At 43.5% G+C, this 15,581-nt stretch overlaps 1 non-coding gene across 1 annotated transcript; it reads right to left on the reverse strand.

Moving 5' to 3' along the window:
• Positions 1-1,990: 1,990 nt before the first annotated feature.
• Positions 1,991-2,074, reverse strand: Trnas-gga (transfer RNA serine (anticodon GGA)). The gene is given in 2 exon segments: positions 1,991-2,025; positions 2,035-2,074. It is a non-coding gene; the product is annotated as a tRNA-Ser (tRNA).
• Between the last annotated feature and the right edge of the window lie 13,507 nt (positions 2,075-15,581).

A 15,581-nucleotide genomic window follows, 5' to 3' on the forward strand; every position in this document is an offset into this window, starting at 1 on the left:
AAATAGGAAAAGTAGTGGGTGCAGGTCGGGAGAATGTAGGGATATAGAATTACTTAATCAAGCTCCTGGAGGTTTTTTTTATGTCAGAGACTTGGGGAAGTCCCTTAGCGCGCTGCAGCAGCACCCGAAGGCGTCCTGTTAGTCGTTTTCCTTCAACTGCATTCACATGGCCTCTGAGCTGTTAGCAGTAAATGTCAGCCGTTTTCATTGCAGGTCGTTCCGGAAGCTACTTGCAGCGCACGACATCTTCTTTGTGCCACCAGATGCATAAAATTTTCTCATAACGATGAAGGTAAACTTTGCCCGCAGTGTCACTTCTTTGTTAGGGCTCTCTCTTGTCTGTCTGTAGACATAAAACTAGTATGTTTCATTCGCAGTTTCAGTGCGGAATAAAAGTAATTGATGTTGTTCTTGACATAACTTGTGATAAGCAAGCTGTCGTACTGAAATGATAAACGGCTAATATTTGTGGTTTTCGCTTAACCAGCATATATCGAGTTTTCGAACAAGACTATGGCTCTTAAATGTCGCATGATAATTGATTGTTCACATTTCATCACATCTGCTCGTTTTGGGACTAAGTGACGTGGAACATCTTGGATGTTGATAGGGTTTTGTACTACTCGCAAACTCACACATCCAAACCTACAGATGAACTGTTCTAAGAGCGAGAGCGTTACTCGCAATTATCCGTTCCTTACACATTCTTTCCTTTGAATACTTCCACTCAGGCAGTGAATTTTCCGCAGTACGGCAGAAGTTGTGCATTTATGAGCATTTCACTCTGTTACCTGGGACAGATACCCAGCTACCAGTTGCAGAGTCATCGCGTCCCTACTTCTGTTACATAAACACTACTGGCCTACTGGGTAGTAACATTTTGCAAGCACGTTCCATCAGGTCTGTTCGCGCCCTCATTCTCTTCTCTCTTCCATCGTCAAGCCGTCACTCCTCTAGCGGTCGCTTTTCCACCTAGCACTGGTAAGTAATGAAATGCGAGTTTTTGAAATGGGATGCGGCTGTCGCCCGAACATGTCTTCCCATTAAACCGCGGACTGCAGTTTGCTTGTCGAGTGATGCATAGGATCGATAAGTCATTTAGCAGCTCCAGCTCTAATCCTACCACGGACGTGGAAGTGGTTTTTAAAGTTATGTCATTGTATGTATGTGTCCTATAAAGACATAGAAATGTAAGTCATGGAACAGAACGGGCCGACCTCGTGACCGAGCGGTTATGAGCGCTTCAGTCTGGAACCGCGCGACCGCTACGGTCGAAAGCTCGAATCCTGCCTTGGGCATGGATGTGTGTGATGTCCTTAGGTTAGGTTTAAGTAGTTCTAAGTTCTAGGGGACTGATGACCTCAGAAGTTAAGTCCCATAGAGCTCAGAGCCATTTGAACCATTTTTTTTTTTAACAGAATGGATTCAGAACTTAATTGCTCGGATGTTAAACTTCAGAAAATAAAAAGCCTGAAAAAAATTGCTGCATCATAATCTGACCACCATAGGCCCATGCTGTCGAATTTTATTGGGAAGATGGGAGCGAAGAGGAGAGGAGGGGAATGTTCACAGCTTGTTGCTTTTGCCTCGCTCCTTTGCCGTTTCCCACACTTTTAACGAGCCACAGATGCCCACGATTGTAATAACGGTACAATTAAAGTCGTCGGGACCTCAAAAAGGTAACTTATACATTACTATAGCAGGCCACATAAGTTGTACTGAATTCTGCACTCCACGTTCATGTGACAGAGATGACACCTTTTTCAACACAGTCACCAAATCTTTATAAACAACGGTCGTAACATTGTACCAATCGTTTGGATCCTCGACGACAGAAATCCGCTCCCTGCGCACGGAGTCATCCAAGTATTGGTTCAAAAAATGGTTCAAATGGCTCTGAGCACTATGGGACTTAACTTCTTAGGTCATCAGTCCCCTAGAACTTAGACCTACTTAAACCTAACTAACCTAACGACATCACACACATCCATGCCAGAGGCAGGATTCGAACCTGCGACCGTAGCGGTCACGCGGTTCCAGACTATAGCGCCTAGAACCGCTCGGCCACTCCGGCCGGCCATGTATTGGTTTCTGAACGGCTTCATCGCTGGAAAATCTGCGATTGCTGCGAATCATTTCCTCCATTGCCTGGACATTGTCGTCTGTGGTCGATGTCTACGGCCCTCCTTGCCGACCAGAATCGTCTACGTCTGTGCCATCTCGGTCAGATGGTTGGCACCATTTCACTACGGCCGGACGCGACATTGCGTTTTGTCCGTGTATAGCAATAACTTCGCGGTGACTCTGGATACAATGTAGACCATTTCCCTGCCGGCCGAAGTGGCCGTGCGGTTCTAAGCGCTGCAGTTTGGAACCGCGAGACCGCTACGGTCGCAGGTTCGAATCGTGGCTCGGACATGGATGTGTGTGACGTCCTTAGGTTAGTTAGGTTTAACTAGTTCTAAGTTCTAGGGGACTAATGACCTCAGAAGTTGAGTCCCATAGTGCTCAGAGCCATTTGAACCATTTGAACCATTTCCCGACAAGAATCGTACTGTCCCGCCTACTTCAGCCTTGCCGATCGTTTCCAGTTGCCGTACACTTGTAACCGCTCTTTAGAGAGTGGTTATACGGAAACAAGTATTAGATTAAATTCGGTAATACGAAATGACCTAAGAGCCAAAAGAACGGTAGTAGTATTTCGAGGTAATGGTTAAAATTTTACAATGAGTAGATATTCGAAATAGAGTAACGTAAAGTAGTAGAAAGGGAATCCAAGGAAGACATAACAGAGCTGCGTTTTGTTTTGTTTTGTTTTGTTTTGTTTTGAATGTAATATATAAACCACTGGGCAGCATTGTTAGGTCTGTTGAATTTTTGTTTTCAGCGGTGGCGAGTATGTTCGCAGTTCTTCTGTTGTAGTCGGAATTTTGGGATTGGAAGCCTAATTAAAATGCATCCTAAGAACTGGATTAGACATTGTGGGGAATAGATTATTTTAGGATAAATTCAGAGATGGAGTCAATTAAAGGTGATTGGGTGTACGAACGTTGATATTCAAGTGAATGGTGATTGTACGTGTTAAACGAAACGCTACGATCGTATACTTGCCGGCCGGTGTGGCCGTGCGGTTCTAGGCATTTCAGTCTGGAACTGCGTGACCGCTACGGTCACAGGTTCGAATCCTGCCTCGGGCATGGATGTGTGTGATGTCCTTAGGTTAGTTATGTTTAAGCAGTTCTAAGTTCTAGGGGACTGATGACCACAGATGTTAAGTCCCATAGTGCTCAGAACCATATGAACCATTTTTTGATCGTATACTTACGATTGTGAAGAGATTTATTGACAATACGGAAACTTTTATACTGAATTAGGACTTTATTCGCTGTATGCGAATTATTAAAGAGTATTGGGACGGAAAATAGTTTGGACCTTATCACACTAGTACCTTTGCCGCTCGTTGTCAAGGCGATTCCGCTAATAAACGAGAGGTGAAAAATAGTGACCGTTAAAAGACTAAACTTGTGCTGAACAGACATTGAAAGGATTCGAACGCATAATTAATATCTCGTCGTGAGAATTGAGAAGCTTAGATATTGTAAGGCCCACATACATATTTATAATTTATCGGACATTAATTGCAAAGGAGAGTTCCATGGGAAAGCATATCTTTGGTGATAGGTACACGAAGGAATGTGATATCGACTGACTGTGATCATACCGAAACAATACACACTAGGATCAGTTCTCCTTTCATTGATTGCCCAGTGCTATTTCTCATTTATTTAAGAACTTAATTGTGTTAATAAAACAGAAATATACGAGACATTCCAGTGTTTCCTAAATTCCATAATCAACTAGTACATAGAAAATAATATCTCTGAACATTCAAAGGTTATTGAAAAAAACCTTTTCCAAACAGATTTAATAGGATTCAACGAATGCATACAGACTGCTAAAATAACTAAATCAAATTACTCAGGGAAACAAATTAAAAAAATAGACTGGAACTCAATCGATATCTTACTCCAGAGTAATAAAAAAAACTGTCTTTGGGTCGGTCGCGGTTGAAAGTGTATGAACTATCTCTGGCAAAACGCGATCAATTTTCAACTGCTAGTTCACACGACAACGTTCACAACGTGATTCAGTGATGTTTTATGCCAGACCCACACGGCAGATTATGGTTCTTAAATAGCCGGGACAATATATACAAAAACTTTTGAGATCAGCTCCGCTACTGAGCGAGGTGGCGCAGTGGTAGCACACTGGACTGGCATTCGGGAGGACGGCGGTTCAATCCCGCGTCCGGCCATCCTGATTTAGGTTTTCCGTGAATTCCCTAAATCGCTTCAGGTAAATGCTGGGATGGTTGCTTTGAAAGGGCACAGCCGACTTCGTTCCCTAATCCGATGAGACCAACCAACCGTCAGCTCCGCTGCTGTGCTGGGTGAGGGGGAGGGGGGAGGGGGGAGGGGGAGAAACGGCGAAGCGATATCTGTGCAGTCGCGACGACGGTGGGTGTGCGGGCATACACTGTGATGCACCAGTTACCTGTTGCGCAGCAGAACTGCGTCTGTTGCACGCTCAGAACATATACTCCCACCTAACAATCCGCAATTCTTGTTGCAAGAGATGGTCTTACTGTAGCATGGTCGACATGTTTAACTTACATTTGAAGTTCCCAAATATATAAAATGTTTTACTGCAACAATAACAATTTGTTTACCTAAGTACTGAGCTCAAAGCATTAACATAACATCTAAGAAATTACAATTCAGAGAAAAATATCAGCTGAAGAGCATTAGACCGAAAATTTGAGAAGAACATGTACCATGCAATTAATTAAAGAGTAACAGAAACAAATTGTTACAACTTTGACAACGTCATAAATCACACAACATTCGCCATTCAGTAATATTAATGTGACCACCGCCTATGTTCGACATCAACGAGCAGTAAGCACTCGTAGACGGCAGGTGCCAGCACTAGTAATAGACGGTATGTACAGAGCATGTCGGGGGCACGTGGATGACAGCGCAGTTCATTAGTGGAAATGGAGCAATTTATCAAACATTCAAAGAAGGACTCGGCTTTCAGGCCAAGAATGGAAGCATTTACGAAACGGCTGAGTTTGTAAACTGTTCGAGTGTCGCCGCGGTTAAACCATATCTGGCTTGGCAAAATGGCGCTATCCAGAACCGGCGCTGGGACAACTGTAATGCATCACGGGCAACAGATGACAAAGGCGAATGACGGCTGCGGAGATGCGTCTTGGCGAACGGATGTGCAGCTGTTGAGGAACTGGCTGCCCGGTAAACCGAGGGGCTGCCAACAGAGTCTCCACAATCACTATTCAGAGAACGTTCCAGCGTATGGGCCTCTGCAGCAGGCGCCTGGTTCATGCACCTGTGGTGACTATGTTAAGCGGCGACTAAGGCTGGAATTTGCACGCCCGTACTGCCGCAACTGGACACCTGAGTGACGACAGGTAGCCCTTTTAGATGAATCGGTTTTATGCTCCAGATGTCCGTTGACGTATAAGGACCTGCAACAGTTGTCGGAAGGGTCCCGGCCGGATTTAAACCCACTCGAGACTCCATGGAACCATCTGGATCAGGCTGCTCGTGACATGGATTGTCAGCTGGGAAACGCTGGACACCTGGCCACGGCAGTGCAGGCGGCACGCCTCCGCAGCCCTGTCGGCACCTTCCGGAACCTCATTCACTCTGTTACTGCACATCCGCCCTGGAAAAAAGAACAATTGTTTTTAAGTGTAGTTGCATAAGTGGAATTAAAAAACTAATGTGTTAATTAATGGTAATACTATTGGTGCATACAAATACTGCCTGCTAACTGACTCGTTCTACATCATTTCCATAGAAGAATCGTTCAGATGATGTATTTAACATGTAACTAACTAACTGTACGAAAACTATGAACGGCTAATTGAGTGTATAAATGAAGGTAATATGTTTCTTTCAGTTTTTCCGCCTACATCCTGTGTTAAATGCAGCCTGTAATTTCTAGAATTCCTTGCCATTTTCGAGCGTCGTAGTTTTCCGTCTGTAATGATCTCGATGTCGACGAGCCGTTGAACCTTTGGAAATCGATTTATGTTAGAATGTAAACGCTGGAACTAAAATGTGTTTTTTGTTTTTTTTGGGGGGGGGGGGGAGGGGGGGCAGGGGGTGTGGTGGGAGGTATGGAGGGGTTGTCTTGACCTCCATGACTCTCTCCTCCAATTCTTCTTGAATTCGCACCTAAGAATCACGTAAACTGAGCGGTAGAATCCCTGTAGTTGTAAATAGCGGCTATTTATTTATTTTTTTCAGGCTGTTGCCCAAGTTAACTATATAGTTCATTTGAAAGTGTACTATCCAGGGAGGACAGTAGTTCAAAAAAATGGTTCAAATGGCTCTGAGCACTATGGGACTTAACAGCTATGGTCATCAGTCCCCTAGAACTTAGAACTACTTAAACCTAACTAACCTAAGGACATCACACAACACCCAGCCATCACGAGGCAGAGAAAATCCCTGACCACGCCGGGAATCGAACCCGGGAACCCGGGCGTGGGAAGCGAGAACGCTACCGCACGACCACGAGATGCGGGCAGGACAGTAGTCCAGGTTACAATAAAGGTCAGGTGTGATGTTCCAAATGTGTCACAAAAGCTCAGCTTAACCAGCAGGTATGCACGTATTGAGAAATTTACAACTTGGGAAATAATAGATATGACAATGCCTTGGTAGGGGAAGCAGTTCAGTAAGTGCCAGAAGCAGAATGGATGCTGCAGGCAAAATCAGGTGACTACCATCGTTAGTTAATACACCACTTTAATAACAACAACAACGCTTCACAATAACACCACTCAACACTCAATAACCAGTGAAATTATCACAAAAATTATAACAATTAAAAAGCTGTATGAAGATGCTTAATTCGCAAGAGTCAAACCACATCGGTGGGACGTCATAACAAAATGTGATTTGACTCTTAACGTGGCTTACTTCCTGAAAGTTGGGACTCCGTGATTGTCTATCTACAGTATGAAAATATAACCATTATAAACCTGAAGATGCGTCTATACTGACGGGAAACTGGTAGTTACTAATAAAACAGTTTTATGCACCTACGTGGCTTTTAGAAACATCTCATGATTCTTGACTTTTGAATTATTGTAATTTTATGATAATTTGAATGGTTATTTAATGTTGAGTGTTGTTATGTTATTCACAAGGCCTCAGCTGTGGTTGCCCCCCGGACAGTTGTTTTCTTCAGAATAAGTAAACTGTATGGAATTAACCCAGCTTGTTGTTGATTCTGTCCAGGTTGAAGAACCGTCATCATTACAACATGGTAACGAATATGAAAAAAAGAATGATCCTTTCGGGATTGAACTTGTAACAGTTACCTGTACTAATCGTAAATGGCACTGCTCAGAGTTCCGACTCAGTCACAGAGGTGGAAGATAACACCTCGCCTCTGTGTCACCTCGACCACCTGCTCAGGTGCAGCTAGAGTTGCGTCAGTTGGTTGGCGATTAACGCTGTCACCGTGCACCCATGAGGGTCCAAGGACACTCCAGGTTGGACAAGGTCGCACCCACTCACGTGGTGACGTCATAGACCGCCTGCAGCAAACACACGCTACACTTCTCCAGCAGCTTGTAGGGCTCTAAACTGCCACCGTCACAGTTTTGTGTGTTATAAAGTATAAGTAACTTGGCTGCGGCAAAAAATAAATGAAATGAACACCACTTATTCAAGTAGTGAGGAATAAAAATTATATGAAAATCTGCATTTCGTGAAGACAACGTATATTTACAAAATCCACAAACTATAAAATAAAAGATTTGTTTCTAAACACGAACCCACAAGACAGACAGAAAATCACATATGCAAACATCTCTAAAATATTCATTTAAACTAATGCGCAAATGCATTTGAAAATGGAAATAAATCCTCGAAACGTATTCTGCTAATCATAAAAAAACTAGTAACTGGTGCAATTTTCGTTATGTAAATACAGGGTATACATAAAGTCCTGGAACAGTTTCAATTATTTATTGTACAAGAACCAAACATTGTACAGATATGATACACATGTCATTTTGAGGAGAAACCCTGAAAGTTTATTTTTTTTCTTCATGCATACCACCACAGCTTAGTCTGATAATTTACTGCTAGTCAGCGATAGTCGCAAACGTGGCGAGTTCAGGTGTGGAGCGAGCTTTCTGAATGTTGGAGTGGTACAACTGTTCAACAGATGTTTAGAACCAAGTACTGTAAGAAGCCACCAACGAGAAAGGCCATTCACCACTGGCACAACAAATTCGTTACGACAGGTTGCTTGTGCCTGCCAAAGAGAAGCGGATGTCCCAGTGTGAGTGAAGTAAATATGGAGTGCGAACGAGAGACATTCATAAGGAGTCCAAAGAAATCGGTGCGTCGTGCATCCCTTGAACTCGAAATGGCTCCAATGACAGTGTGGAAAGTCCTGTGACAGAAGCTGTCTATGAAACCATTCAAATTGGAGCTAGTGAAGAAGCTCAATGACGACAAAAAGAAAAGCGTTTTGAGTTTTGTTCGCAGTTGCAACAATTGAATGAGGATGGAGATGGCATTGTTGAGCACTTAATATTTAGCGACGAAGCCACTTTTCACACTAATGAGAACGTGAACTTCTGTCAGAGACAGCAAAGGACTTGGAAGAGCAGTTGAACGGAATGGACAGTGTCTTGAAAGGAGAGTATAAGATGAACATCAACAAAAGCAAAACTAGGATAATGGAATGTAGTCAAATTAAGTCGGGTGATGCTGAGGGAATTAGATTAGGAAATGAGACACTTAAAATAGTAAAGGAGTTTTACTATTTGGGGAGCAAAATAACTGATGATGTTCGAAGTAGAGAGGATATAAAATGTAGACTGGCAATGGGAAGGAAAGCGTTTCTGAAGAAGAGAAATTTGTTAACATCGAGTATAGATTTAAGTGTCAGGAAGTCGTTTCTGAAAGTATTTGTATGGAGTGTAGCCATGTATGGAAGTGAAACACGGACGATAACTAGTTTGGACAAGAAGAGAATAGAAGCTTTCGAAATGTGGTGCTACAGAAGAATGCTGAAGATAAGGCGGGTAGATCACGTAACTAATGAGGAGGTATTGAATAGGATTGGGGAGAAGAGAAGTTTGTGGCACAACTTGACTAGAAGAAGGGATCGGTTGGTAGGACATGTTGTGAGACATCAAGGGATCACAAATTTAGCATTGGAGGGCAGCGTGGAGGGTAAAAATCGTAGAGGGAGACCAAGAGATGAATACACTAAGCAGATTCAGAAGGATGTAGGTTGCAGTAGGTACTGGGAGATGAAGGAACTTGCACAGGATAGATTTGCATGGAGAGCTACATCAAACCAGTCTCAGGACTGAAGACCACAACAACAACAACAGAGAACGTGAACAGGCGTAACTGTCGAATCTGGGGTACAAAGCATCCACACGAACGCACTGAATTTGAGCGCGATTCCCCATAGGTAAAAGTTTTCTGTGCCTTGTCACGTCGAAAACTGTACGGGCCATTCTTCTTCTCTGAGAGCACTGTCACTGGATATTCCTACTTGGACATGTTGCAGCAATGGCTGATGCCTCAAATGCAATCGGACTCTCCGTTCATCTTTCAGCAGGATGGGGCTCCACCCGATTTTCATCGTGTTCGTGGGTACCTGAACATGGAGCTGCCAGATCAATGGATCGGCCTTACTACAGAAGGGGACAGCTGTTTCATGAAATGGCCTCCCCGATCACCACATCTCACTCTGTGTGAATTTTATCTGTGGGGACACATTAAATATCTGGTGTATGTACCGCCTCTACCACGTGATGTAGCAGAGCTCCAGGAGAGAATACGAAAAGCGACTGCCACATTCGATGATGCCATGCTGGGTGGGGTATGGCAAGAATTCAATTACCGTATTGACATCTGCCGCGTCACTCATGGTTCGCGTATCGAATGTTTGTAAAAACACTTTCAGAGTTTCTCTTCAAAATGCAATATGTACAACATCTGTACAGTGTTTAGTTCTTGTGCAATAAATAATTAAAAGTGTTCCTGGACTTTATGTACACCCTGTATGAAAGACACAGTTGCAGGCTTTCCTGAAGCATCGAATATGATGAACGAAAATAATGTCAACCGGGTGTTTTACAAATATGTCTTCGAAAGGCTTAGATAAAGTGTGACTTTGGGGAGACCGGACATTGTAGACAAGTGGATGCTGCATCAAGACAACACCCCATCTCACATAGGCACTTCCATCACGGATTTTTTCCCCCAAATGCATTCCTATCGTTCTACAGTCCCCTAGTCACGTGATCTGAGACCTTGTGACATTCCCCGAAACCGAGAAATGTGAAAAGGACGTATTTTTGGGACTCTAGAGGACGTTCAAAAGAATGTGAGCAACATGTTAAAGGCCCTACCAGTTGAAGTCCTTCAGCGCTGCTACCAAGACTGGAAATGACGAACCTGCCGATGTAAACCTGCCGAAAGGAAATATCTTGAAGGGGACAGTACTGTTGTATGAGAAAAATAAAAACTTTGGTAGATAAAAAAAGTCAGTCTCTTTACTTTTCTCAGACACCTCGCACATACACACCTTGAGTGCATATAACAACAGGTGACATTAGTGCAAAGTGACACGCATATAATAACGTTGGTTGGTGTATGGAGTGTACTGGAGTCTAACATGAACTTCAGAGTTAGGTTCGCGAACGGTCTATACCAACCAAAGTTGTTTACTACCTGACGCTTCGGACTAATGTCACCTATTGTTACATTCATTGAAGATGACTATGTAATATTGAAATCTAGATCTGCTGTGATAAAATGACGGATTTCGCCATCGACTGCTACAATTTGTACAGAAACCAGATGGCAGTTATAAGAATCGAGGGGCATGAAAGGGAAGCAGTGGTTGGGAAAGGAGTGAGACAGGGTTGTAGCCTCTCCCCGATGTTATTCAATCTGTATATTGAGCAAGCAGTAAAGGAAACAAAAGAAAAATTCGGAGTAATTATTAAAATTCATGGAGAAGAAGTAAAAACTTTGAGGTTCGCCGATGACATTGTAATTCTGTCAGAGACAGCAAAGGACTTGGAAGAGCAGTTGAACGGAATGGACAATGTCTTGAAAGGAGGATATAAGATGAACATCAACAAAAGCAAAACGAGGATAATGGAATGTAGTCAAATTAAGTCGGGTGATGCTGAGGGAATTAGATTAGGAAATGAGACACTTAAAGTAGTAAAGGAGTTTTGCTATTTAGGGAGCAAAATAACTGATGATGGTCGAAGTAGAGAGGATATAAAATGTAGACTGGCAATGGGAAGGAAAGCGTTTCTGAAGAAGAGAAATTTGTTAACATCGAGTATAGATTTAAGTGTCAGGAAGTCGTTTCTGAAAGTATTTGTATGGAGTGTAGCCATGTATGAAAGTGAAACATGGAAGATAACTAGTTTGGACAAGAAGAGAATAGAAGCTTTCGAAATGTGGTGCTACAGAAGAATGCTGAAGATAAGGTGGGTAGAACACGTAACTAATGAGGAGGTATTGAATAGGATTGGGGAGAAGAGAAGTTTGTGGCACAACTTGACTAGAAGAAGGGATCGGTTGGTAGGACATGTTTTGAGGCATCAAGGGATCACAAATTTAGCATTGGAGGGCAGCGTGGAGGGTAAAAATCGTAGAGGGAGACCAAGAGATGAATACACTAAGCAGATTCAGAAGGATGTAGGTTGCAGTAGGTACTGGGAGATGAAGAAGCTTGCACAGGATAGAGTAGCATGGAGAGCTGCATCAAACCAGTCTCAGGACTGAAGACCACAACAACAACAACTGCTACTTTTTTCCCCATTGTCTGGAGTTGCAATTAAAAAAGTAGACTACCAGAGAGCATTAGTGTTGTTACCAAGCCTGGCGGGATATATAAGCACCGGATGGAGTGATCAATGTGAAGGACGCGTAGATCCCGCGTACCGTGTGAGACAGCGTTATCAGCACCTAACAGAGTTTTAATGAGGCCTCATTGTGGGTCTATATTTGGCAGCATTATCGAAGGGTGCAACATCCACATTTGTGGGGCTCTCAAATGTGGCAGTGATCCAATGTTGGATTGCATGGGAACGTGAGGGAGGTATATTCGTCGTCAAGGTTAGGTCGACCATGTCTCTATAGCGCAAGGTATTCTGCACCAAGCCCACAGCAAACCCTTGACGTCCATGCCTGCAATCCCTGCCACCCAAGAACAACATTCTGTCGTTGCGCACCATTGGTTGAGGACTAGCAGCAGCGGAGGCGTAGATGCAATTAATACCTCAATACAAACAGCTGTGTTTTGTAATGCCTCTTTTTTAAATTAATTGGACAAACCGACCGCTCCAAGCTGGAAGGACGTGAAGTAGTAAAAAAAGCTATGTGAACGTAATTTGTGCTCTTCAAATGTGAACTAACGAATGTTCAAAGAAATGAGTATAGTTTCTTTGGCGAGGGATCTTGCCCGTCACACTCTCTTCTGTCTTAGGTTCCAATGTAGACGCACACTTTGAGAGGAGGTACGATGTTTTTGATATCTGGATATTTTATGTCAAAATATCTGTTAAACTTTGAAATGTTCTTATTTGAAGTGAACCATTGTATCTACCTTTTTCCAATTCATATTTCCCTATTTCAACTTCGATTTGAGACGAGGCGATGCGGAAGTGTTGATAAGGTGATACAATTAGTCGGCAGCCATTATAGCAGTCTAAATATAAATTTGCATGATCATAGAACCTTCCTTCATTATCTTTTTATGATTTGCGATGTCCAATTACAATTTGTTTTACGTATTTTCATATACGCCAGCAATGGCGATTCAAACTTTTATTACCGATACACGGCCTAACATCGGACTGTTAATGACAGACCACGAAAACTACCTACGCCGATTTTAAAGTAAAACTTTTATTCATTTCATTTCTTTATCAGAACGTCACATCTTTCCTTATAATATTGCTGCTGTTATCAACTCCATTAGTGAACATGTTTAATGATTAACTCTGAAACTAAGCAGAAATACTGTAGTTTGCAGTCATGTCATGACCAGGAAGTATGGACTGCTGATCAGTGGCACCGTATTGCGTTCAGCGATAAATTGCGGTTCTGCACAGTCACAGATGACAAACGTCGGCGAGTATGGCAGCAATCTAGGGTGAGTTCTCAATCTTAAAATGTTTTTGAGTGACACAGTGGCGTCATCGAGTATGACTTCGGGACACATCTGGTAGTAAATCAGGAAATTCTGACAGCACGACGATACGTCACGATGTCCTTCATACTCATGTGGTAGCTCTCGTACGGCAGTATCGTGGTGCCACTATTCATCACGACAAAGCTCGTTCACACATACCACGTATCTCTATGAACAATCTGCCTGATGTTTAAGTGGTCCAGTGGCCGGAAAAACCTCCTGATCTTTGCCCGATAGAAGGAAGAAAGGAAGGAAGATTAGGGTTTACCGTCTCCTCAACATCGAGGTCATAAGAGGCGGAGCACAAGGTTGGATTTTTGCAAGGATGGGGAGGGAAACTGGCCGTGTCCCTTCAAAGGAACCATCCCAGATTTTCCTGGAGCGATTTGAGGATATCAAGGAATATCTAAATCTGAGAGCCCGGCCGTGGGTCTGAAGCGTCGTCCTTCCAAATGCGAGTGCAGAGTGTTAGCCACTGCTCCACCTCGCTCCATCCCAGCCAGCTCGTACGTCAGTTCCTTCCCAGTGCCGGTGTCGAGGAGCTTGACTCAGGAGAGGGCGCAACGGCTTTATGACACCCTTCCGAAGCGAATCAGAGCACGCATCCAGGTCAAAGGGACAGAAATATCATACTAATTAAGGGGCCTATACCGCCAAGTTCTTCGTAAATTTGGCTATAATCCCTGATATAACATCACAAACCCTGTTGAATATAATATGGACTAAAAGTAAATCGAAGGAAAACGAAAGTAATGAGAAGTAGAAGGTATGAGAACAGCGATAATCTTAACATTAAAAGTGGGTATCGAGAAGCAGACGAAGCAGTGGAATTCTGCTATCTGCACAGCAAAATAATCCATGACATACGGAGCAAGGAGGCCATAAGAGGGAGACTAGAACTAGCAAAAAGGGCATTCCTGATCAAGAGAAGTCTACTATATCCAACAAAGGCCAAACATAGGAAGACATTTCTGAGGGTGTACGTTTGGAGCACAGCATTGTAAAGTAGTGAAATATGGACTGTCGGAAAACTAGAACAGAAGAGAGTAGAAGAATGCTGAAAATTAGTTGGACTGGTGAGGTATGGAATGAGGACGTTCTCTGCAAAATCTGCGAGGAAAGGAATAAACGGACAACACTGAAAAAACAAAGGATAGGATGATAGGACTTCCGTTAAGACATCAGGGAATAACTTCCATTGTACCAGAGGGAACTATAGAGGGTAACAGTTGTAGAGGAAGACAGAGACAAGATCACATTCCGCAAGTAACCGAGGACATGGGGTGCAAGTTGTTCTGAGATGCAAAGACAGTCACACGAGAGAAATTCTTGGCGGGCCGCATCAAACTAATCAGAAGACCGCTAACTCAACAAATAAAAAAAAAAGCCTCTCAATCCCTCACTCCGTGAAGCCTATTTTTCGGCTTATCCTCCCCTTCTTGGTGCTTCACTTTTTTTGGCAGGCACATGAATAAACGAATGTCTGTATTTCTTTGTATACGTGTTCCATTATCGCTCTGAAACGCCGGCCGGCCGCGGTTGACGAGAGGTTCTAGGCGCTTCAGTCAGGAACCGCGCGACTGCTACGGTGGCAGGTTCGAATCCTGCCTCGGTCATGGATGTGTGTGATGTCCATAGGTTAGTTCGGTTTAAGTAGTTCTGTTCTAGGGGACTGATGACCTCAGATGTTAAGTCCCATAGTGCTCAAAGCCATTTTTTTCTGAAACGCCCGGAAGAACTTCTATAGCTACACACACCAACACTGTTACCACAACACTACCAGTTTCCTCATTCCCTGTTCTATTCTCGGATGGTGCGTGGAAAGAATGGTTATCGTTTCTGTGATTTCCTCGTCGTGTGCATTTCGCGAGACGGATGTGGCTGGAGGTAATGTGTCGCCCACTCCTCTTTGAATCTACGACTTCTGAACTTCAAAAATAATGCTCTCCGTGGTGTATGCCGTCTCTCACTGAAGTTTGTTAAGCATCTCTGTAACGCTGTCCCGCTAACTAGACAACTGCGTGACGAAACATTTTACTCTTCGTTGGAGCATTTCTGTTTTTATTAATGTAGCCGCGGAAGTACTCCAGAGTTCACGATGCCACTTCTTTCATCAATGAATCATAAGTGTCCCCTCACGTTATTGAGATCACCTGAGTCAGGGTTGTGGAACCATACCGACTCCAGTGCCTCGGGAGCTGCACCAGGTCTCGGTTCAGGATCCATAGCACGAACAGTCCAGCCACACGAGGTAGCCGCGCGGTCTGAGGCGTTTTTGTCAGGGTCCTCGC

Source organism: Schistocerca nitens, chromosome 4, assembly GCF_023898315.1.
Source record: "Schistocerca nitens isolate TAMUIC-IGC-003100 chromosome 4, iqSchNite1.1, whole genome shotgun sequence".
NCBI classification, from domain to species: Eukaryota; Metazoa; Arthropoda; class Insecta; order Orthoptera; family Acrididae; genus Schistocerca; species Schistocerca nitens.